General features: G+C 39.5%; 1 non-coding gene across 1 annotated transcript; it reads left to right on the plus strand.

Annotated features, from left to right (window-relative positions):
* The first annotated feature begins 14,491 nt into the window (after window positions 1-14,491).
* LOC114693499 lies at window positions 14,492-14,653 on the plus strand. Its single transcript, XR_003734560.1, has one exon. It is a non-coding gene; the product is annotated as a U1 spliceosomal RNA (small nuclear RNA).
* Window positions 14,654-22,454: the final 7,801 nt, after the last annotated feature.

Genomic DNA, 22,454 nt, shown 5'->3' on the forward strand with positions numbered 1-22,454 from the left:
TCAAAATGACTGACAAAAGTAGCTTACTTTGGCTTGTGGTTCCAGGGTCCCAGTCATTGTGGAGGGGGAGGGCAGTCATGGCAGCCAGCGCATAAGGCATAAGGTCACATGACATCTGAGAGCAGGGAGAGTAAAAGCTGGTGCTTGGCTCCTTTTATTCTTTTTATTCAGCCCAATAACACGCCTGCAGGATGGCGCCATTCACAGTGAAGGTGAGCCATCTCATCTCAGGTAACCTAATACAGAAGCTTCATCACAGATGCCCATATGTGAGTCTAGATCCTGGCAAGCTGATGATCAGCATCAGAGGTCACAAGGAGAACCTGTTATGCAAATTAAATGGCCAGAATACCTACAGGCACAGACCTTTGTGTCTTTCTCTCACAAGGAACATACAAATTCACTCGACAACCTTTTCATACCCTGCTAAGTGCCCAACACTATATACCAAGCACATTATAGCTATGCTATAAATATTTATAAACTAATTGAATAACACTTTGCAAGTAGATAAATAGTACAAAGGACTTAAGTATCTTTCAGAAGTGAGTCTTAGGCTGAACTGTAAATAAAAGATTTTCATATTGAAGTTTAATGCATTATCTATCAGAAGCCAGCCGCAGAAAGGAGTCTCCTTACAGTAAGCAAAATCCAATTCTCCTTTTTCTCATGGAATCAGATGATGAGTAAAACTTTCTTAGTTTTAACAATAAACATGTTACAGATGGATGAGATGGCTCAGTGGTTACAAGGACTGACTGCTCTTCCAGAAGACACATACTCAGTTCCCAGCACCCATGTTAGCAGGTGCCCAACTGCTGGTAACTCCAGCTCCAGGAGATCTCACAGCCTCTTCTGACCTCCACAAGCACTGCACTCACATATGCAAAGCCGCATACAGACACACATAAATACAAATGAAAAATAACAATTTTAAAATAAATAAACATCTTAAAATGCTTGTAAGGATGGATGATTAAATTCTGAGAGGACCTAACTTTACAGAATGGCTCTTGGAATAAAAGAAGCAAACTGATTTCTCCTCTTCCCTACTCCTTATTCTGTACAATGAATATGCATTACCTTCATGCTTTTCAATGACATTAATTCCAACTTAATAAGAGAATTTACAGAAGTATCAGTAGCCAGCGTCTTGATCATAAAATTTTGAAGATTTCAAGCTGACATTTATTACCCAAATCATATACTGGTGGCAAAAAAAAAAATCTATAGCTCCTGAAGAATTTAGCCTTGAATTCTTTGTCCTTCAAGATACCCAATTTTGTATAATAGAAGAAATCATTGTGAAGTATCTAGATGTGTCATTCCAAATGAACTATAATGTCTCAAGTCTCAGATTCACACAGAGAGGAGAATTCTGGATAGCCACTCCCGAGAGCACCAGGAAACCGTCTGGGAAAGCGTGGCTACAGGACGTGGAAAAGGAGAGAAGCCGATAAACTACTCCCTGATTAGCCTTTTTCCCCTCAGAGCTTTTGTCTTGTTGTCAACAGCTGCAGTTCCGGGAAGGAGTTTTGCAATAGGCTTTTGCTCAGTGCTTGGCAGTTAAGTGGGAAGATGGTTAAGGGAGCTTCTGCATCTGCCTCTGAGGTTTGAGCACTGCTTGGGGACACTAAATCCTTGATACGTTCAGCACTTTTCTACTTACATAAAAGCTAGGAAATTAGTTAAATATGGTACTTTAGCTTCTTTTCAGTTATAACTGAGGATTTTCTCTGGGTACAAAATTTCAGGGTAGTGACACTTTCCTGGCTTTCTATTTCTATCAGTGGGTTGGATATTTTGCAGCCCAAATTGCAAGGTATCAAAGACCAAGAATTTTACCCATTCATTTATGCATCCAACCTATAGCTGGAAAAGCAGGTATCTTTTGATATGTTCTACTGAGCACTGAAAAAATATGAGAGTGGAAGACAAATAAAAATTAGTTCTTGCTCTCAATCAACTCTCCAAACCATCCACTGTGGGATGGGTTAGTCTCTTACCAATGCATCATTTCTATCCGTTCTTTCTTATTAATAGAATATAGATTCTGGAGCTGGAAACATAGCTCAGTTGACTGACTGTTTTCCTTGCATACATGAAACTCTGAGTTCAATCCCCGGTACCATATAAAACTTTGTGTGGTGGCAATTGCAAGTAATCCCAGGTTTCGGGAGGTGAAGGCAGGAAGATCAGAAGTTTGATGCCACCCTTGACTATACAGAGACTCCAAGGCCAGCCTGGGCTACATAAGACTATCTCAAAAGACAAAACAGAACTTAAATTTTGTTCAGAGTAGCAATGCATCACTCTATGGAGAATGAGCTCTGCTTTGCTCAAGCTCCTTAGCACTATTTCATTTCCTTTGTTCAGTATGGATGCTTCCAGGCTACCCTGTAGCTAGCTGTGAGGTCCCCTTCAGTCTAGAGGATGTAAGGAAAGAGAGTCAAGAGGAAGGAAGCACTTTTTGGTCCGAACCCTCTACAAACTGTGGTAAGCAGAATGTGCATGGTTTTGTAGCCATCTTGTGGCCATAAAACAGCAAGCATTAGATGGTAAGAATTGACAACGCTAGGCAGCGGCTGAGGTACCAACAGCCAGTCTGATTTCCACTTCATTCAGGATTCCTGGGACTTTCGGTCTGTGGCATTCTAAAAATGTTGATAAACTGTCCTAATGTTTGACCTCTGAAGAATTAAAGGGAGGTTTTTATATATAAAATAAGAAATATTTATATTTATGTTTCATTATTCTATATCAAATATTGAAATTGTTAGATATACCTAACTTGTGTGTTTTTTTTGTCTTCATAGAAAAGAAAATGTCTGAGGCTTTTTGCTGTTTCTCTCTCTCCTCTGTGTGTGTGTGTCTGTCTGTCTGTCTGTCTCTCTGTCTGTTTATCTGTCTCTCTAACTCTGTCTTTCTCTGTGTTGTTTTCTCTCTCTCAGGCTATCCACAGTGTAGACTGAAACACACTAGTGTAGATTTCAAAAATTGTCTTGCTTGGAATTTATTAAAGTCTTCTTGGATTTGAAGGTTACATTTTTTTTCATCAAATTTGGGGGATTTGGAGGCTGAGGGGATGGATCAGCTGTTAAGAAAAGCATGGCTGCTCTTGCAAAGGACCAGGGCTTTGTTCCCAACACTTGTAGGGTGGCTCATAGCCATCTATAACTCTAGCTCCAGGAGATCCAATGCCCTCCTCTGGCCTCTATGAACACCTGAATGAGTGTGCATACACACACAAACACGTAACTTAAAAATTTAAAAAATAAACCTTTAAATTGGGGGCATTTAATTCCTGCAACACCTCTTTGCTCTCTCTCTCTCTCCTCTCTTGGTAATGCACTCCAAGACTTTCAGCTCCTATCTTTATCTTCATGCTACTCTCCTTTTGTTTCTCAGACTGTATAGCCTCCATTGACCTAATTTCATGGTTTCTGATTCCTCTGCCTGCTCAGATCAGCTCTGGTATTGCTGTTTTTTTTTTTTTTTTTCATTTTAGTTACTGTACTTTTCAACTCTACCATTTGTATTTGGTTCCAATCTACACTGTTTATTTTTTTTATCTGCAATGTTTAGTAAAATCCCAATTTAGTAACTTAAATGTGGCTTGCTGTAGTTCTAGGGCATGTTTATTATGAGAGATAATATATCTTTATCTGGTTACCTAGCATCTGAGCTTGCTGGGGACCAAAGGCTTTTCCTTTCCTATCCATGGGTTGCTCTCCTCTTTCTTCACATCTCATAATTTGTTTTGTTGAAAACCAGAAAATGCAACACAATGTGTCAGTTCTAGAAATCATATCCCTTCTTATCCAGATTGCTGATGTTTCTGCATATTTAATGACTCTCCTGATTTATTCCACATGATCTGTATTCTTTGTCATATACTGTCACTGAGTCACTGGCTCAGTTACCTTGATGCTCATTTAATGAGTGGGCAGAGATTTCCTGTCGTACCTTCAACCAATAAATTCTGATATTTATTGTGGCAAAGCCAGAAACCATCAAAATGTATAGTTGTGATTCTAGAAGTCATCAGAATGTATAGTTATGATATAACATTTTGAATGTAGAGTCATCTTATGATATTGTAAAATGAATATGTAGTTCATCTTTCCAATCATGCAATTCCTAAAATAAGTGGTTTTGTGTCTGTGCTATGAGTTGATTGGTAACCTCTAGGTAGGCTGATGACAGGAACATGTGACATGACAGACCAAGACAGGATCTGAGGGTTGGAATTTAAGGTCCCTCAATCCAGGCTCCTGGAAACAAAACAGGTGATATTTCAATTGATCACCAATGGCCATTGAGTCATAGCTACGTAATGGCACCTGTCTAAAAACCCAAAGCAACAACTGGAAGTTGTTTCAGATTACTAAACAAGTGGGATTTTCTTGGATATAAATTGAGATTTCATACACATATGCACACATGCACATGTATCAAAAGCCTTTGTGCAAGATGACATGGGAAAAACTGAGTTTATATTCTCCTTCAAGACGATGTACTTTTTCTTATTTTCTTGTAGATTTATTTTATCTTTATTTAGTTGTGTGTATTCATGCATTCATATATATATGAGTGTGCGTGCATGTGTGTGTACATCCATGTGTGTATGTTCCTGTGTGTGCATGAATGTGTGTGTGCACGTATGTGTGTATGTGTGCTTGTGCATGAGTGTTTGCATCTGTATGCATGTGTACATGTGTGCAAAAGTGTGTATGTCCACAGAGACCAGAGAGAGCATTGGTCTCCTGGAGATGAAGCTACAAAGGGTTACAAACCTGAATGCTGGGAACCAAATTCAAGCCCTTTGAAAAATCAGCAAACATTCTTAACCACTCAGCAGCCTATTTAGTTTAAGCATACTTTTAAAAAAAATCACATTTTGAATACTTTAAACGTAATACAAAAGGCAAGATGAAAACTCCATTCAATTTGACTTCAATTTTATGAAATACATATGCACCAAAGGAAAAAAATGTAACTACTTCTCATTTGGTCAATGAAAACATGGCAGTTTTCTCTCATATTCCTGTGCATGTTCACAATTAACTCCTGCTGGAATTTCCTTATGGGCAAAATGTGTATTTACTAATATATCTGGAAGTTTTACATTTTTCCTTAATCTTCACTGTAATATAGTCTTCATAACTTCATGCCTGAACTAGTGCAAGCGGGCCCAAACAAGTCACCCATCACATTATCATCACCATCACCGTCACCATCATCACCATCATCATCACCACCACCATTAATCATCATCATCATTATCCAACATCTATTACTCTACATTAAGTATAATTTAATAATCCATTGCCTTCTACAAAATATCTTGTACAACCATTGTCCTTTTCTTTAAGGTCCCCCAATCCATCTAGGTTCAGGACATAGCCAACATTACTATGTACACACATACCTATGGTGATATTTATTTGTGCTGAAATGTGATTTTATTTGTATGTTAATAAATAAAGTTGCCTGGGAATCAGAGCAAAAAAGCAAGTCATTTAAGCAGAAGTCCAGTGGTGGTGGCAATGCCCTTAATCCAATCACATGGCAGGCAGAGTCCTCTGTGTGGTTCAAGGACACAGCCAAGTTGGTGACCCAAACCTTTAATCCCAGTTACCAACCATAGAGATCTGGAGGTCTGTATAGACAGGCAGTTGATGAGGAAATCATGCGGTCAGGCTTAGGGCCAATGAGAAGGTAGAACAGAAAGGCAAATAAAAAGACAGGTCACACAGGAGAAGGTCTCTCTCTCAGGGGAAACAATGGCAGCAAGTGGTAAGCTAAAGAGAGTCATGGCTCTTGCTCAGATCTCTTAGGCTTTAACTCTGTATTTGGCTCTGTGTTTCTTATTTACTAAGACTGTTGTTTAGAGTTTCATCTACACATATCTCTATGTTTATATTCAAATGTTACCATCTATAGTCATGTTTTCACTCTGTCATTGTAAACAACACTGTTCATGTGGTACATGGTGCATGATCATGACTCTACAGACTGTCAACTCTGCCAACTTGGAGACTATGAATTATATTTGCCTTCAGCATCGGATCCATTTCTGAAGCATATTTATTTTATTTGAATTTGTGTGTGTGTGTGTGTGTGTGTGTGTGTATGCATGTGTACATGTGTGTGTGTAAGGTAAACCATAGGCCAGAATAAAGCATTGGATCCCCTGAAGTTGGAGTTAAAGGCAATTGTGAGTTGCAGAACATGGAACCTGGGGACTGAAGTCAGGTCCTCCGTAAGAACAGCAAATGCTCTTAACCACTTATCCATCTCTCTAGCCCCAAGACGCAATTTCAATGGATATACTGACATGCTGTTTAAAAATACTCTAAGGTCAGCACACAAAAGAAACTATGCAGGAATCTTTTTTTTTTAATGAACAAAATGTTGACATGTGCCAAGTAGAGGTACTGATTGTTTATGGTTTTATTTTTTAAATGTATTTTTATCTGTGTGAGTGGAATTCTCCATAATGAAATGTTCTAGAAGGGGACTGTGGAGAGTTTCAGACTATTTTATGCCATTTCTGTAACATCACTCTCTAATTCATGCTCATTTCTCTCTACCAAACTGTTCAAATGATCAAATCTTTTGCATATATGTACTCTTATTTTTACTGTAAATTTTCTGTATATTCAAAATTCCCTAAACAGATAATATCATAGAATGTGTTTTTTCTCTATGTACACAAAACTATGTGATGATTAACTAACCCATAAATGAATTTGGAGAATAAAGGACCCTGACTTGTGACATCATTTTTCACTGTTTAAAGTAAACAGAGCCCTCCTGCTCTTTATTTTGCATCATTTACATAGTGTGACCTCTGTGTGGGGCACAAAAATGCTAATGTTAGTGCAGTTAGGATGATTAATTGTCTTATATTATTTATAAATCATTTTAATTGAATAGGCATGTCAAGGAAGTTGAGCCTCACATTTAGTTTTTTTTCCAAAGGAAATAATGTAAAAGATTATTTCTAATCATGGTAAAAACAAATAATGCCAGTTTTAGGAAATATTTTTTCATAGTAAAATCATAAACAATATAAAACTTCTGACCTGTCCCTCCAATTAGCCCTCTTTGTTGTGATAAATGGAAGCTAATTTTTAAAAAGCCCTATTCTCTGCTTAGTAACTAGAAAAATTTATCTCCCACAGTCTTAACGGAGGCCCTCAAGTCCTTTCATTCATTGACCCACAGCAGAAATATGTTAAGAAACAGATCCAGTGACACACAGGTAATGTGCACAACACTATGCCTTCAAATGGCATTCCCACCACCCTTCTGAGTTCTCAGAATCTCTATTTGTTTTGCACTTTTCAATCACCCTTCCAAACATCAGTCTCTTCCCTTATTACAGTGGGAGAATGACTGCATACGTCCCCAGAGAAGTGTGATTATTAAATGAAGTAATGCATGAGAAGTGTTCATAGATGCCTCGTGCTATGGTTTGGATTTGAGATGCTCCCGCTGCCTCAAACACTGCTGAACACTTGGTCTTCATCTGAGAGGTTCTGCAAACTTTAGGAAGTAGAGCTCCTTGGAGGAATTAAGTCAGTGGGAGAGTGCCCTTAAATGTTGCGTCTGGTCCCCTGGACTACTTCCTGTCTGCTATGATGTGGACATGATCCTCTTTCCCATGTTCCCACAGCCATGGTTGTTCTGTTGTACATGAGTTGAGAAATGCAGAGCCAAATGACCATGGGCTGAGCCCTCTGAAACTGTAAGCTAAATAAAAAAAACAACAACAACAACTCTTCCCTTCCTGAAGCTGTTCAATGTCGAGTATTTTGTGGAAGTGATAAAAAGGTCTGATTAATAAACCCGACAATTTTTAGTCTCAAATTAAAAAACCATCATAAATCATTTTAAAAGTCATTAACATTCCTTTTTTCTTACATGTACTATTACCAATGAAGTTGTTTAAAACAGTTATCTAAATATGTCATGATTCTATTGGTGATTTTTTTCCCTCACTACCTCTTTCTGACCCATGATTTCTCATTATCTCCCTCCCACAAGGAACTGGAAAGCAATAATTCTAGCAATGAACAGTGTTTCCCAATTAAGAACAAAGAACAGAAAAAGATAAATACAGAACTATGTTCAATGTACATGCTAATTTTGAATCAAAAGTCACAAAAATCGGACCTGAATCTTGAAACAGGAGTCAGAGGGAAGTAGTAGTGGATGGATAAAATCAATATACATTTTATAGATACATATTTTATTCATTGAATAAAAATATTATTAGAACAGAAAAGAAGTACAAATATTCAGATTTCTAAAGATGAAAATTACTGAGATGAAATAATGAGAATATTTGTACTTACAATGGGAATGTAATTAATGTCATGGAATTGTACCCTTGATAATTTTAGTATATATAGTTTTGTAGTTCAAGAAGAAGAAAATTTACTAAAGTCATAAAAATACCAAAGTTTAGGAACTAGAGAGAGAGTTTCAGCATTTAAGAGCACTTACTTCTCTTGTAGAGAACCCAGGATCAGTTCCCAGCACCCACAAGATAGCTCAGAACCACCCAAACTCTAGTTACATAGGATCTAAAGACCTCTTCTGCCCTCTCAGGGTACCAGGAATGCATGTAGTCCATATATACCAACATGCAAAAAAACTCATACACATGGAATTTAAAAAATATATATCAACATTATCACAAACTATACATACAGCATTTTTCCTGCATCAGACCCCTAACACATTACCAGAAAATACATAACTTTTTAAGAACTTTTTATAAATTTTTAATACTCTACTTTCAAATGTGACCATTTTTTTTCTAGTTTGTCTAGAAAGAACAGAAGGGCTATTATATTTTCCTCAAGCCTGGTCAATTGTTGCATTTTTTTAAATTTGGATGTGGGTGCTTATTCATAAAAATATGCCAGTTGGCATGTAGACATGCCTCCCATGTGCAGCACAGTCATGTAAGTGTGGCCTTACAGAAGTGTATCCTGATAAACTCCATCTCACACTGTTTCCATAAAAATGTAAAGTATATTTATAATTTCATATGCCACATTCCAGTTCTGCAAATAAGTGAGAGATCAACATGCCCGGGGCTGCACAGCTGGCTAATTGCTGAGCTGGGATTCCAGTGCTGACAGCTGGCATTCATCAGCGCTCACGTTCCTCCTCACCCTGCACACTGCGCCTTCCAACCCCATCTCTCCACCTCTGATATCTTGTTCAGCTGCGAGGAGCGGAAAGGAGAGAAAGGCAGATGAGCTGGACTTTATCCAACATGTACTGTGCAGTGATCCTCTATGCTCAAGCACTTTGCTTATCTCACATAGCCCTCAAAGAAATTCAGAAAGGTTGACTTCATTCCCTCTAATTTGCACATGGGGAAACTGAGGCTGAGACAAGTTCGGGTTCTAACCCTAAGAAAATCAACACTGAGCTCCAAAGTTCCTGCTCTTTCTATTATGTGCATAAGATTTCATAAAATCAAAGAGCAACACTCAAGGAAAGGGAGACCTCAAACTGATTCCATTTCGTTTATTTCACACTTTTGTGGGTTGCTTATTTTTAAACTCTGTTGCAAATGGATGAAGAAGGCAGTCAGTACTCACGCCACCAAACACTCCTTGCTGATGGCTGACCTCACGCAGACCCGTGTTGATGAAGGGTACTTGGCAACTGCAGGTTATGGAGGAAGAGGAAGAAAGTGTTGCAAACATCAAAGCAAAGATTCCAGTATCTATGGCTCAGGGGAGTGTTTGTTTCACGCCTGTAGTGCCACCGCTGTGTGTATCAGTGCCGTGTGCGAAAAGCACTTAGAACTCTCAAAATAACTGAACACTTTTTTGTCTATTACACGAGTCATCAATACATTTACTCACTTTCCTGGCTTTGTTGCACTAATGACCCACTCTGACCAAAAGCAACTTGGGGAGGCAAGGGTTTATTTGTCTTATTCCTCCAGGTCACAGTCCGTCCTTGAAAAGATGTCAGGGCAGAAGCTTAAGCAAGAACTTGATGCAAAAACTATGGAGGGAAGTTGCTCACTGGCCCTCTCACCCTTAGCTAGGATACAGTCCAGTGCAGTGATATTGTGTCCCCAATATATTGTGCACCCTAAAAAACTTATCTGGGGTCAGAGAACAGAACAGCCACTAGACAGACATAGAGGCCAGGAAATGGTGGCACATGGACCTTTAATCCTAGCATTCTGGAGGCAGAGATCCTTCCAGATCTCTGTGAGTACAAAGCCACACTGGAAACAGCCAGGCATGGTGATACATGCCTTTAATCCCAGGAAGTGATGGCAAGAAGCAGAAAGGTATATAAGGCATGAGGACCAGGAACTAGAGGCTTTTTAGGCTCTGTTAAGCTTTTAGGTTTTTAGCAGCAGTTCAGCTGAGATCCATTCTGGATGAGGACTCAAAGACCTTCAGTCTGAGGAAACAAGATCAGCTGAGGAACTGGCAAGGCGAGGATGTGGCTTGTATAGTTTCTCTGATCTTCCAGCATTCACCCCAATACTTGATTCTGGGTTTGTTTTTATTAATAAGACCTTTTAAGATTCGCTTTACAGTTCAGGACCACCCAGCCAAGGAATGGTGCTGCTCACAATGGGCTGGGTACCTCTGTAATCCCTCACAGACATGCCCACATTCCAATCTGGTAGAGACAATTCCTCAATTGAGACTCTTTTGTTCAGGTGATTCTCAGCTATGTCAAGTTGGCAGTTACTGCTAATTTGGATGCCCTCTGAATGAACAAAACCAAGTATTTCCTAGTGATTTTCCTTATGTTTTTTTGGGGGGGGAAGAGGGGTTTGAGTACAATTTATTATGATGGTGCAAAAGAATGTTGAATAACTTTTGTTTATTTACTTTTGTTGAGGTAAAAATCAATGATGAAAATTTAACATTTTTGTCTTTTTAGGGCATGTCTCAGTGCTACTAAGTACATTCGCATTGTGCCTCGCCCTCTCTAGACTCTACTCTTTATCTACTAGACAGTGACTCCCCTTCCTTCCTCCTCTTCGCCTCCGGCAAGCGTTTTTCTTTTTCCTGTTTCTGTGGGTATTACTTTCCTTGGAACTTCATGTAAGTAGTCTTACATGGTTTGTCCTTTTGTGTCTGGCTTTTGGGAAGATTATAACATCGTCAAAGCTTGTTTATACTGTAATATGTGATAGAACTTTGCTCTCTTTTAGGCATGACTAATAGTCCATTGTTTGTATATACCACATTTATTTTTAACCCATCATCCATCAGTGGTTGTGTAAATTATTTCCACTTTTTGGCTTTTGTGAATAATGATACTCTAAACATTGGTATTCCAGTATCCATGCTCTTATTTTTATGGGAGGAATTTGCCAATGCAAACACCATTTGAAAACCAGCATAGGTGGTTCTGGCTTCTGTCCCGGGCATCCAAGCCTGTTCAGGGAAGAGCACTCTGAGGTTCTGCATGGCCATTGCTTATAGAGAAAGGTCCTCATGGGACTATCTTTGGTTAGCATTACTCAGGGCTTTCCCACCACTATTGTCATGTTCCTGACAGAAGGAAGGCATTAATAAGGGATTCTCTTAAAACCCTATCTAAGGTCATGGTGATATGTATCATGTTCCAAATAAAGTTGCCTTCAAATGCAGGGAGGTTATACCTGGCATTGTGGAGTCTCTAAATATCCAGTAAGAGTAAGAGAGCCCTGCTCTACTGGCATCAAGTGGGAACTGCACCAGAGTTAGTTACCACACTAAAAATCGGGGGTTGTCTAGAACTTGGAGCTGATAAGATGTCTTAAAAACAACTAGAACTGAGTGACCTCCAAGAATGAGTACCCCTTTAATTCCATGTGCACTCATTGGCAAACTACTCAAAGGACTTGGTATAATTTGCAGCCACAACACCAACCAAAACCTACAAGTAAGTGCTGCGATCACTATTCACATGTATGTGCTATTTTTAAAGTGCTCTAAAGACCTTACTGCATAATAACACTTGGAGATCTTTGCTGGAGACTGTCATTGGGTGTCGTAAATGTGGCAAGTTCAGGATTTGCTTACCACACACTCTCCTATTCGAGGCTCTGCTGCAATTGGTCACAAACTCCAGGCACAAAACAGGGCTCTTTCACCAGCCAAGTGTTTTTTATTAAATAATGGAGTCACAGCCTGTGAAAGAGAAGGCTGAGCTAGGATTCTTTCCATCTTCTTTACAGGAACCCACTTCTATCAGCAACACCTCACAGTCTGCTTTTTATCTTGGGAGAATATATGGTCCTTAACTGAACAAATTGCCTTAAAAAGGAGTTAAACACAGACACACACACACACAGATAGACAGACAGACAGACAGACAGGCAGACATATACACACATACCACCCTTTATTTAGGGACATCTGCTCCTAACCTTTACTACAAACTTCGTCCCATCTATATGTGTGTACATGTGCGTGTGTGTATACCTGTATACATGTGTGATTAACAAAATAAAGTACTGTGATATATATTCATGTTTAAACCACTTTTTAATCTAAAATATCACCAATATCCCCTTGTCTTAGGGTTTCTATTGCTGTGAAGAGAAACCATGACCATGGCAACTCCTATAATGGAAAAACATTTATTTGGGGTAGCTTACATCTTCGGAGGTTTAGTTCATAATCATCATGGTACAACATGGTGCTGTGCAGGCAGGCATAGTGCTGGAGATGGAGCATAGAGTCCTACATCTTGACTTGCAGGTAACAGGAAATGGACTGTCTCATTGGGTGTGGTTTGAGCATATATGAGATCTCAAAGCCAGCCTCCACAGTGACACACTTCCTTCAAGAAAGCCACACCCACTTCAACAAAGCCACACCTCCCAATATTGCCACTCCCTATGAGATTATGACGACTATTTTCTTTCAAACAACCATACCTCCTATATCAATACATTTATTTTCCAACTCTATTCTCTCTTTTCAGTTTGAAAAATAAATCCAAGTATTTTCTGTAGTGAAATATTGTATACCCTAATAAACTTGCCTGGGGATTAGAGGACAAAGACAGCCACTAGATTAGACATAGAGGCCAGACAGTGGTGGCACACAACCTTAATCCTATCACTCAGGAGGCAGAGATTGTCTGGATCTCTGAGTGTTCAAGGCCACAGTGGAAACAGAGCCAGGCAGTGGTCTCACACACCTTTAATCCCAGTACTGTGAAGCACACATGCCTTTAATCCCAGGAACTGATGTCTGGGCAGTATATAAGGTATAAGGAAACAAAAACTCACTCTCTTTAGACTGAGGATTTCATAGAGGTATGCTAGTGGCTGGCATTCTGCTTCTCTGATCTTTCAGCTTTCACCCTGATATCTGGCTCTGTTTTTTTTTTTTTTTTTTTTTTAAGACCTCTTAAGATTCATGTTACACTTTTTCTAATTTCTGTTCAAATTTTTAAAAATATGTAAGCAAACCCAAGTCTCATTCATAGGCAGCTTAGAAGACATGATCTAGACCTCTGTTCCAGAAATAAGGGTCATCAAATACTTGGTGGTAGATATTGAGATGTGTTTTAATTTTGCTTTCATTTTTCCAACCTTGTTAGGATATGCATCCCTAACAGTGATCACAGCTCTCATATAGAGAGTGTACAACTTGGTGCTTTGACTTACACAGTGAGAAATGCGTAGTCAAGTTCATTAGCATATACATCTCCCCCACAGTTATATTTTGTGTGCATTGAAAACATTTCTGAGATCTCCTTTCATTTTGTTTCCATAACAGAAATGCACACTACCATGTGGAAATCCCTTGGCTGCTCCTGAGGAAGCTGAACTCCTAACCCTGCATCACAATGAGGATTTGTGTTTTGGGCTCAGGATAAGGGGCCAAGGATCTAGGAACCATGAGACCATTCTGCCCGCTTTGTCTACCAGCCCTGTGAATGAACACCACTGAGAAAAAGAAGTGAAAACAGGAAACACACAGACTTCTCGGGCAAAAATCAATGTCCTGTCGCATGCCCTCTTCCTGTAGGATTTCTTTCGAAATGTCTGTCGATATAGACTTTCCTTCATCATCTCACCACATCTGGGTGATTTGAAGACAGGGCTTTCACATCTTAATGGCTCTGAAATTGGGATGTGTCTGATAACTGATTGCTGTAGACCTGACAGGAGTTGTATGACACACCAAAACAAACTTGTGACTGTGCTAACATTTTGCACGAGAGTGAGCAGAGAAGAATGGCTTTTGAATAAGGTGGTTTGATCTTTAGCTTAGTGGTGCATCAGATCCACACTAAGCATGTGTTAAAACAGATTTCTGGAACTTTCGTAGGCAGGAAATGCATGGAGTAAGAACAGGAAATTGGCATAAAGAGCAGCGGAGAAGAAACAGAAAGGGGGAAGTAAACAGTAGGCGCTGGAGTAAATAGAGGCTTAAGCATCATCAAAGCTGTAGAAAATGATCATTCAAGAAGATATGTGGTATTACCTGGCAGGAGAGCTGTCGTGATCACGGAAGTCCCTCTCTAGGAGTGAGGCTTATCCCTTGCTCTCCAGATGTGCTAACCCTGTGATTTCTCCAGCAGTGAGAAACTCAACTACATATTTTGTGGTAGTGGGAAACAATGGTCACCCTCTTCCCTATGCATAGAGAGCAAAGGAGAGTGAGGAGGGAGAGGAATATTGAGGAGGGAATGAAGAGAATGAATGAGAGCAAATAGAGCAGGGATGAGAGGGAAAGTACAAGGCTGTAGGTAAGAGAAATAATAGGAAAAAAACCATAGTAGAATAGGTAAGCAATATGAATTCAAAACATGGCAATTAAAATACTTATGCAAGAGTGGTGGTTTTTAAAGTTATTGTGAAATGAAAGTAAAGTAAAAATACATTATCAGTCAAAATCCCTTCCTTGCTTACAGCACAAGGATTGTCCTCTCCTCTCCAGATGAAGTCCTAGGCAGGCTCAGCCAACCACAGTTTGAGCTGGATTCTCGAAAGACTTCCCAGATGTAGCCATCGCTGAAGAGGAGATGGATCTTCATAGTGAATTGTCATTTATCAGCCAAAGAAAAAGGAAGGGTCTTATAGGTACCATGGCTGTTTCAATTAGTCACTATCATTATTCATAATCTATTCCCCTACCAACCCTTAGCCTTTGTATTGTTATTGGCAACCAAAACAACTTCCAAGTACATCTCTCTAGAGTGCTTTCTGCCACTCAATTCAAGTGCATGGCAATCACCTAGGTACTAAAATAAATGTCTGTACTCTTCAAATGATTTCTTTGGTGTTGTGGGATTCAGTTACCAGTATTAGTAAAGTCCCCTAAGTGATGGCTATGGAATAAACACACTTCTTCTAAATTCATATGTTTAAAGTCTGATGCCACCCCCACACCCCACTCTGTGATGTCTGGAAGCATGGCTTTAGGTGCTAATTAACTCATAAGGGAAAAGTCTTGTGAATAGCTTCATTAGATATTAGAGGGAAGCCCTCTCTGCATTGTGGAGATACATTAACAATGTGATCATCTGCAAACTTGCAGAGGAGACATGAAGAACCGGGCTGCTGAGCAATTTGACCTTAGCCTTTGCTATTGTTTACACCACTAAGTCTGCTATTACTTTGTTACAGTGACCTTACCTAAGAAATCAACTTCAATGTACAACCATGGCAAGAAATCTGTGACCTGTGAGGAAGCCGAAGGCATTGTGGGAGAGGTCAAGCATGCAAATGGTATGACCCAAGAGCATTCTTTTCTAAGCATCAGCATCCTTGGCTGTAAAGTAACTGTAATACTGAGACTGCCTGGATGGTCATTGGAGGGGTAAATGGGATTAAGTGACGCTCAGAAAAAGGCTTTGACAAGACATTGTAGAATTTTAACTTATAGTAACTTTAACATTTCTTTTGCAAATGTTAACTATTGGTTTAGAGATAAGTAACTTTTCTTATTAACAATAATAGCATAAATAATGTTAAAACTAAAACATTTGAAAAGAAAAACTGCTATATGACCCAGAAATCCTATTACTTGGTATAAATAAAAGGAAATGAAATCAGTGTTTCAGAGAGGCATCTGCTCAGCCATGTTTTCTGCAGCACTTCACTCTTCATGATGGTTGCAATATGGAGCCAAATACATGTTTAGCAGTAAATGAATGGACAAAGAAATATGGCACATATATACATCAGAATGCTGCTCAGCTGCAAAACAGAATGAAATACTCTTATTATTTGCTCCATTATAGATGAAATTGAAAAGTATTATGTGCAGTGGAACAATCCAGGCACAAACAGACTAACATTCCATGGTCACGTGTGTTTGTGGAATCTAAATCTGTTGTCAAAGAATAGGGGTAATCTGAGGCTGGCAAGGATAAGGCAGAAGTGAGTGGGAGGGATAGACAATGGGTTAGAAAGGAAAAATAAATTCTAGCATTTTCTACCTGGTAGAACTGGCTATAGAAAACAATAGCAGACTGTGTATTTCAAAATTTCTAGAAGAAAAGATTTTGGATGTTCTCATTATAAAGAAATACTAAATATCATTTTGTTGGGTATGTAAATACAATTGGTTATTACCCAACATATATCTATATTGAGATGTCACACTGTGTCCACAAACATGCACAATTATTAATGTTTTAATCACAAAAATATTTTATAAGTGGTAGAAACTCTTAGAAGTTTGACCGTCATAGAGACAACACATTCCTGCGTTCAAGCCTCCCCAGAGCTACCCACTTGCTGACACAGCTTTAGTGTCTGAACAGTTCAAGATGCCTTGATCAACAATTGGTTGTTTCTTTATAATGTGCTCAAAGATAACAATCAACTTATTCTTTAGATTCTTGAGTTCCATAAACACCTCTGTTTCTGTGTGAAATTAAAGGAATATCAATGAAAAGGAAGATGATTTCTTCTAGACTCATTCTCCATGTAAATGGTATTCTGTTTTTCTAAGAAGTAGGAAACCATGAAAGTCATTGTTAGTCAAATGTGGCCAGGAGTGCCACCCCAGACCAGCTGGAACAGAATACAACCTTTCAGCAAAATTCCCAGTAATGTCCTCAGGAGTGAGAATCTACCTACTTAGGTCTCCTTGGTGATGAGACTGAAGAAGGAAGTGATTTTTTTTTTCTAGATAGATACTGCTGTTTAAACTCTGGCCTGGGACTGTGTGGTCTGCTTAGCAGGCATTTAGTTTGTTTTGAGTGTGGTGAGATTCTTATGGCAAAAACTTATGAGACCATTTGGTGATGATCCTGAAAGCCTCATTCTCACCCCAATCATTTGATAAGGAAGGTGGAGCCTGGTTGCTGGAGCTCCCTCTCTAAAGAAGGGTGCCCAAGCAAAAAATGAACATGTCTTGCTTCAAAGACTGCAAAGCTTTCATTCCTATTTCATCACAAACTCCATAGCACATCTATTTTGGTCTGTGGTCTTTTTATCCTGCCCTGCAAGGATGCACCAGGGTAGCCCAATGGAAAGTCATCAAAGCAGGGCAATGGTTGCTTATTCTCCAGGCTGCTCTCTCCTGCAGTGTAGCCTTCCGTTCAAGATCACCATCAGGAGGACAGACGTAGCAGGATATAATCTTCAGTCCCCAACCAAGAAAGTAGGAGAGGCCAAGCTTTGGAGTTAGTGTTAGTTCCAATAAGAAAACCCCAGGAGAGTGAGATGACTTAGCAAGTGAAAGTTCCTCCTGCGTAAAGCTGCTAACCTGACTTCAATGCCCTGAGCCTACAGTGCAAGGAGAAAAGTGCCCCCCAAAAGTTATCCTCTGACCTACATATGCACACTCTGGCATGTGCACACATGCACACACACACCACACACACACACACACACACACACACATGGCTATCATTATTAATAAAGATTTTAATACAGTAAAACACATATTCTAGATATTGATTTAGGAACATAATTTCTTTGTGTGTAATGATAACTTTAGAAACATAATTTCTTTGTGTGTAATGATAACAACACAGTTACCAGGGATGATATGAAGTAAGGAACATTGATCTACCAAGGACAGTTGTTCTCTGAAGCTAACAGTCTATGACTGGATTCGCAGTGTCTCATCTGCCATTCTCAAATGTCACATGAGACCATGGTAATTCATTGCCAACCAAGATTTTTTATTACATGTTATTTGTTTGTTTGGGAATGGGGATTGTAGGAGTCATGTCTTTCTCCAACCATGTGAGCCTGGAGATTGAACTCAGGTCATCAGGCTTGGCTACAAGTGCCTTTACCTGCTGAGCCATCTTCCTGGTCCATTTATCCAAATTTTAATGAGGTAAAGTTCCTGGGATATAATATGTATCCATTTTCAGTGCACACTGTGTTGAGATTTAGAAAATTCATACAATTAGAGCACATTCCTTTCACCTCTAAATGTTCCGATCCCATTCTATAACCATCATAGGCAATCACTGCTGTGTCTCTATAGCCTTGCCTTTTACAGAAACTGAGTTTCGTGAAGTCAGGACATACGTAGTCCTATAAGTCTGACTAATTTCACTTCAGTGTAATGATTTAAACATCTGTTGCATATATCCAAATATCGTTTACCTTCTGATTGTAGAGTGTGTTTCATTGTATGAGTCTTGTCCATTCAACAACCAGTGAGCTGTTTGGATGGCTCTGGCTCTGAGCTGCTGTGAAGAACTCCTGCTACCATTTGTGCATTTTTCTTTAGCCACTTCCATAGATTCGAAGAAGTAAAAATAAAAAACTAGAAACAGAAGGCATTATCTGACCATAACAAAGGTTATGTGTGAAAGGCCCACAGACATCATCATGTGTAGTGGTAACAGTCTGAATGATCTTTCCTCTAATCTTGAGAATAAGACAAGAACTCTCACTCTTAGCACCTGTGTGCAGCATAGCACTAGAGCAGTTCTCAACCTTCCTAGGGCTGCAACCCTTTAAAACAGTTCATTCATGTTGTGGTGAGCCACAACCAGAAAATTATTTCGTTGCTACATCATAACTTTAATTTCGCTGCTGTAATGAATCTTAATGTAAATATCTGGTATACAGGATAGCTAATATGCAATCCTTGTGAAAAGTTATCCAATCCCAAGAGGGTTGTGACCCATAGGCTGAGAATCACTATACTCCGTGTATTTGTCAGGGTAATTAGGAAGATAAAGAACTGTCATCATTGAACTTTCATCCAGTATCTGATGGAAGCAGATGCAGTGATCCACAGCCGAGCACTGGGCCTGGGCTTTTGTAGTCCAGTAAAAGAGGAGGAGGGATTATATGAGCAAGAAGGGGTCAAGATCACGATGGGGAAACCCACAGAGACAGCTGATCCATGCTAGTGGGAGCTCAAGGACTCTGGACTGACAGATAGGGAGCTGGCATAGGACCAAACTAGGCCTCCTGAATGTGGGTGACAGTTGTGTGGCTTGGTCTGTTTTGTGGGGCTCTGGCATGGGACCAGGATTTATCCCTGGTGCATGAACTGGCTTTTTGTAACCCATTACCTATGGAGGGATGTCTTGCCCAGCCTTGATGGAGGGAGGTTGTCTTGGACCTGCCTCAACTTGATATGCCAAGCTTTGTTGACTCCCAATGGGAGGCTTTACCCTCTCCGTGGATGGGAGAGGGGAAAGAGGGGGAAACTGTGGTTGGTTTGTAAAATGAAAAAAAAAAATTAAATAAAAAAGGGAGATAAAGAAATAAAAAGCACCCAAACCAGAAGAGAAGAGGTATATGTACCTATGTTCACAAATAAAATATCTAATATATATAAAACTCCAGATTCCTCACATGAGAAATATTAATAAATAAATTCAATAAAATTTCAGGACACACAATCAACACCAAAGTCAGTTATGTTTCCATATGCTAATAAAATATTTAAGAAAGAAAAACTTTTAATCACATTTATGACATTCTTTAAAAATCAAGATGTTGAAAATTTTGTTCACTGCAATCTGTTGTATTTTGATAGGACGCTGTTGTGGATTTTTAAAGTTTTTTTTTTTTAAGCATGGTGGGTTTGTGCATGTGTGTGAGTGCAAACCTCTTGATGTAGGTGCTGGGAACAGAACTCTGGTCCTCCGCAAGAGCCACACATGGTCTTTAGTGTTGAATCATCTCGTCAGGACAGATTTTCTTTTCCTAAAGGAAATTGTTAGTGTATCATGAAAAGTACCTTCACCTTTGGCATGATTACTATAACAAAAAGCAGGTGAATTGTTTCTCCAAATTTACCCTAAGTTCTCAATGAACCTGAGACCTTTCGTGTCACTTTTAATACTAAATGATGTCTGCAAAAACATCTGTGCCGCAGCCTCTTACACCTGAGCAACAAAGTGATGCCAGAAATGAGGCACACAGCAGCGCTTAGGCGATGCAGTTCTAGAAACTGTCCTGCCTTTGTCAGAGTATATTTACATAAGGATAGAGCAGGAACTATTAATGTTTAATCTTAAACCCTGGCGTAGACACATTGTCTCTTCTTTTAGTAATGGATTTGATAAAAGAGCTCAAATTCTGGCTAGTTCTCACAGACAGAACTATATTCTGATTCCATGTAGCAAAGCAAACAAAGGCTTTCGTGAAAGTTAGAAATCTCCCCCAAGATACTGAGAAAAACAAGCAGTTTACTGTGTTTTAAAGAACTCTGGATGTTTTGATAGATTGTTTTTCTTGCAGATACAATGCAACACAACAGCTGGGCGTATATTTTAATTAGTTTAAATGTAGGCATATGGAACACCCTAAGAGATACAAGATTGCCCACTGTTAAGATTTTGTGCATGCAGTCCTGATAGTATCTCGTCCAATTATTTAAGAAAATTAAAAAATAATCTACATCAGCTGCTCATATTGTGTCCTCCATGTCCAAAGAGGATCAACTTTCTTTCAAAGCAGTTATAAAGGCTGCCATTCTCGATTAATTAGGGACAACACTAGTCATTGCTCCAAAGTTCTGTAACTTTATCAGCTAAGGATGCAAGAAAAGGTAGGTGTCTATCACCCTGCCCCCACCCACCTCTGTCACCACTTACAAGTACAAGAGAGAAGGGAAAGAAAAGACCACACCTTAAACAAATGGATGAAAAGTCAATGGAATATTTTGTTCTGTACTGTATTCCCTGATTACATTTTACCTGGGAACCAAACAGAATGAAATGTAATAAAGAGTTCTTCAGTCTCTCTTGCTCTTCTTCCCAGCATGGACATGCACGAAGGCTGTCCTTTTCCTGGCCAGAGGTCTTCAAGGCAGCACTTTGAGTCCATTTCTAATTTCCTGTCTGCCCAAACCCCTTATTAGGCGAGGAAAAGAAGAGGGAGCGTCCCCTCCCATAATAATTCCTTGATAGCCCACTATCACCCTGGCCAGCCACCTAAAACCTCGAGTGGACATTCAGCCGGTTTTTTCCCCCTACATTGACAGCCACATTCCCAGGAACCTAATTGAAAACTGCAGGGTTGCTCCACAGTGCAGTTCTCTGAAATATCTATGCCACCTCCACTGGGTTTTTATCAATCTCAAGGGTAGAAGCTCTCACTGGGAGGTGAGTTTCACTAACCCTCATTTTATAAGTAGAAGAAAAGAAGCCAGAGCAAAGAAAATATATAGGCCACTCTCCTGAAAGCCGTATATCAGCTCAGCCAATTTCTTGCTCCCTGTCGAAGGCTAATTTTCCCTCTGAACCTGGAGAAAGCTAGGGTTGCCTCTTTCATGCAGCACAAAAGAAGGGTGTCATTCATGTACACCAGTCCATGGAAGACTTCTGAGTCAATGTGGATTACAAAGGGACAATGAGTCTGGAGTGAGACAGAACAGACTTGAAAGCAGACTGTACAAGGGGAAAGGACCCAAGAGACCCTTTAATAGATGCTTTATATCATCCCAGACTCTAGGTTTCTTTCCAACAAAGGTTTTCTCTACTGGAACTGTGCTCAGGCATGCACAAATGGACATCCCAAATTAGTCAATTACCCAAAACAGTTTTAAGTTAATTTCTCTAAGTTTTTTGAAGTTTGGTTTATAATTCTAAAAATGAAGAACATGGCCATCATTGTTTTCTTTGTTTCCCACGTGCCTGGTGTGACATCTAAAAATTTGTTCACAGAGCAAAAGAAGCATAAAAGAGGGTGGAGAATTCTGCTTCCACCTCATGAAACTCAGACAATGCTGGTACTTGCTCTGTAAGCCCCTTCAAAACATCTCTAACCACATAGTTTTTCTGCAAAATCAGCACTTAATGGCACTTATCTGAATGAAGTTCACAGAGTACATGAACACCTAAAACAGGAGGAGGCAGCAGAAATGGTTCAGCAGGTAAAAGCCTTACCATTCAAGACTGACAACGTGATTTCCAGCCCGAACCCATATGGATAAAAATGAACGCTCTTGGTGCTCATCTGTAATCTGAGCATTTTTATGGAAAGATGGTAGACCAAGGCA

This window comes from Peromyscus leucopus, unplaced genomic scaffold (assembly GCF_004664715.2).
Source record: "Peromyscus leucopus breed LL Stock unplaced genomic scaffold, UCI_PerLeu_2.1 scaffold_233, whole genome shotgun sequence".
Taxonomy (NCBI): domain Eukaryota; kingdom Metazoa; phylum Chordata; class Mammalia; order Rodentia; family Cricetidae; genus Peromyscus; species Peromyscus leucopus.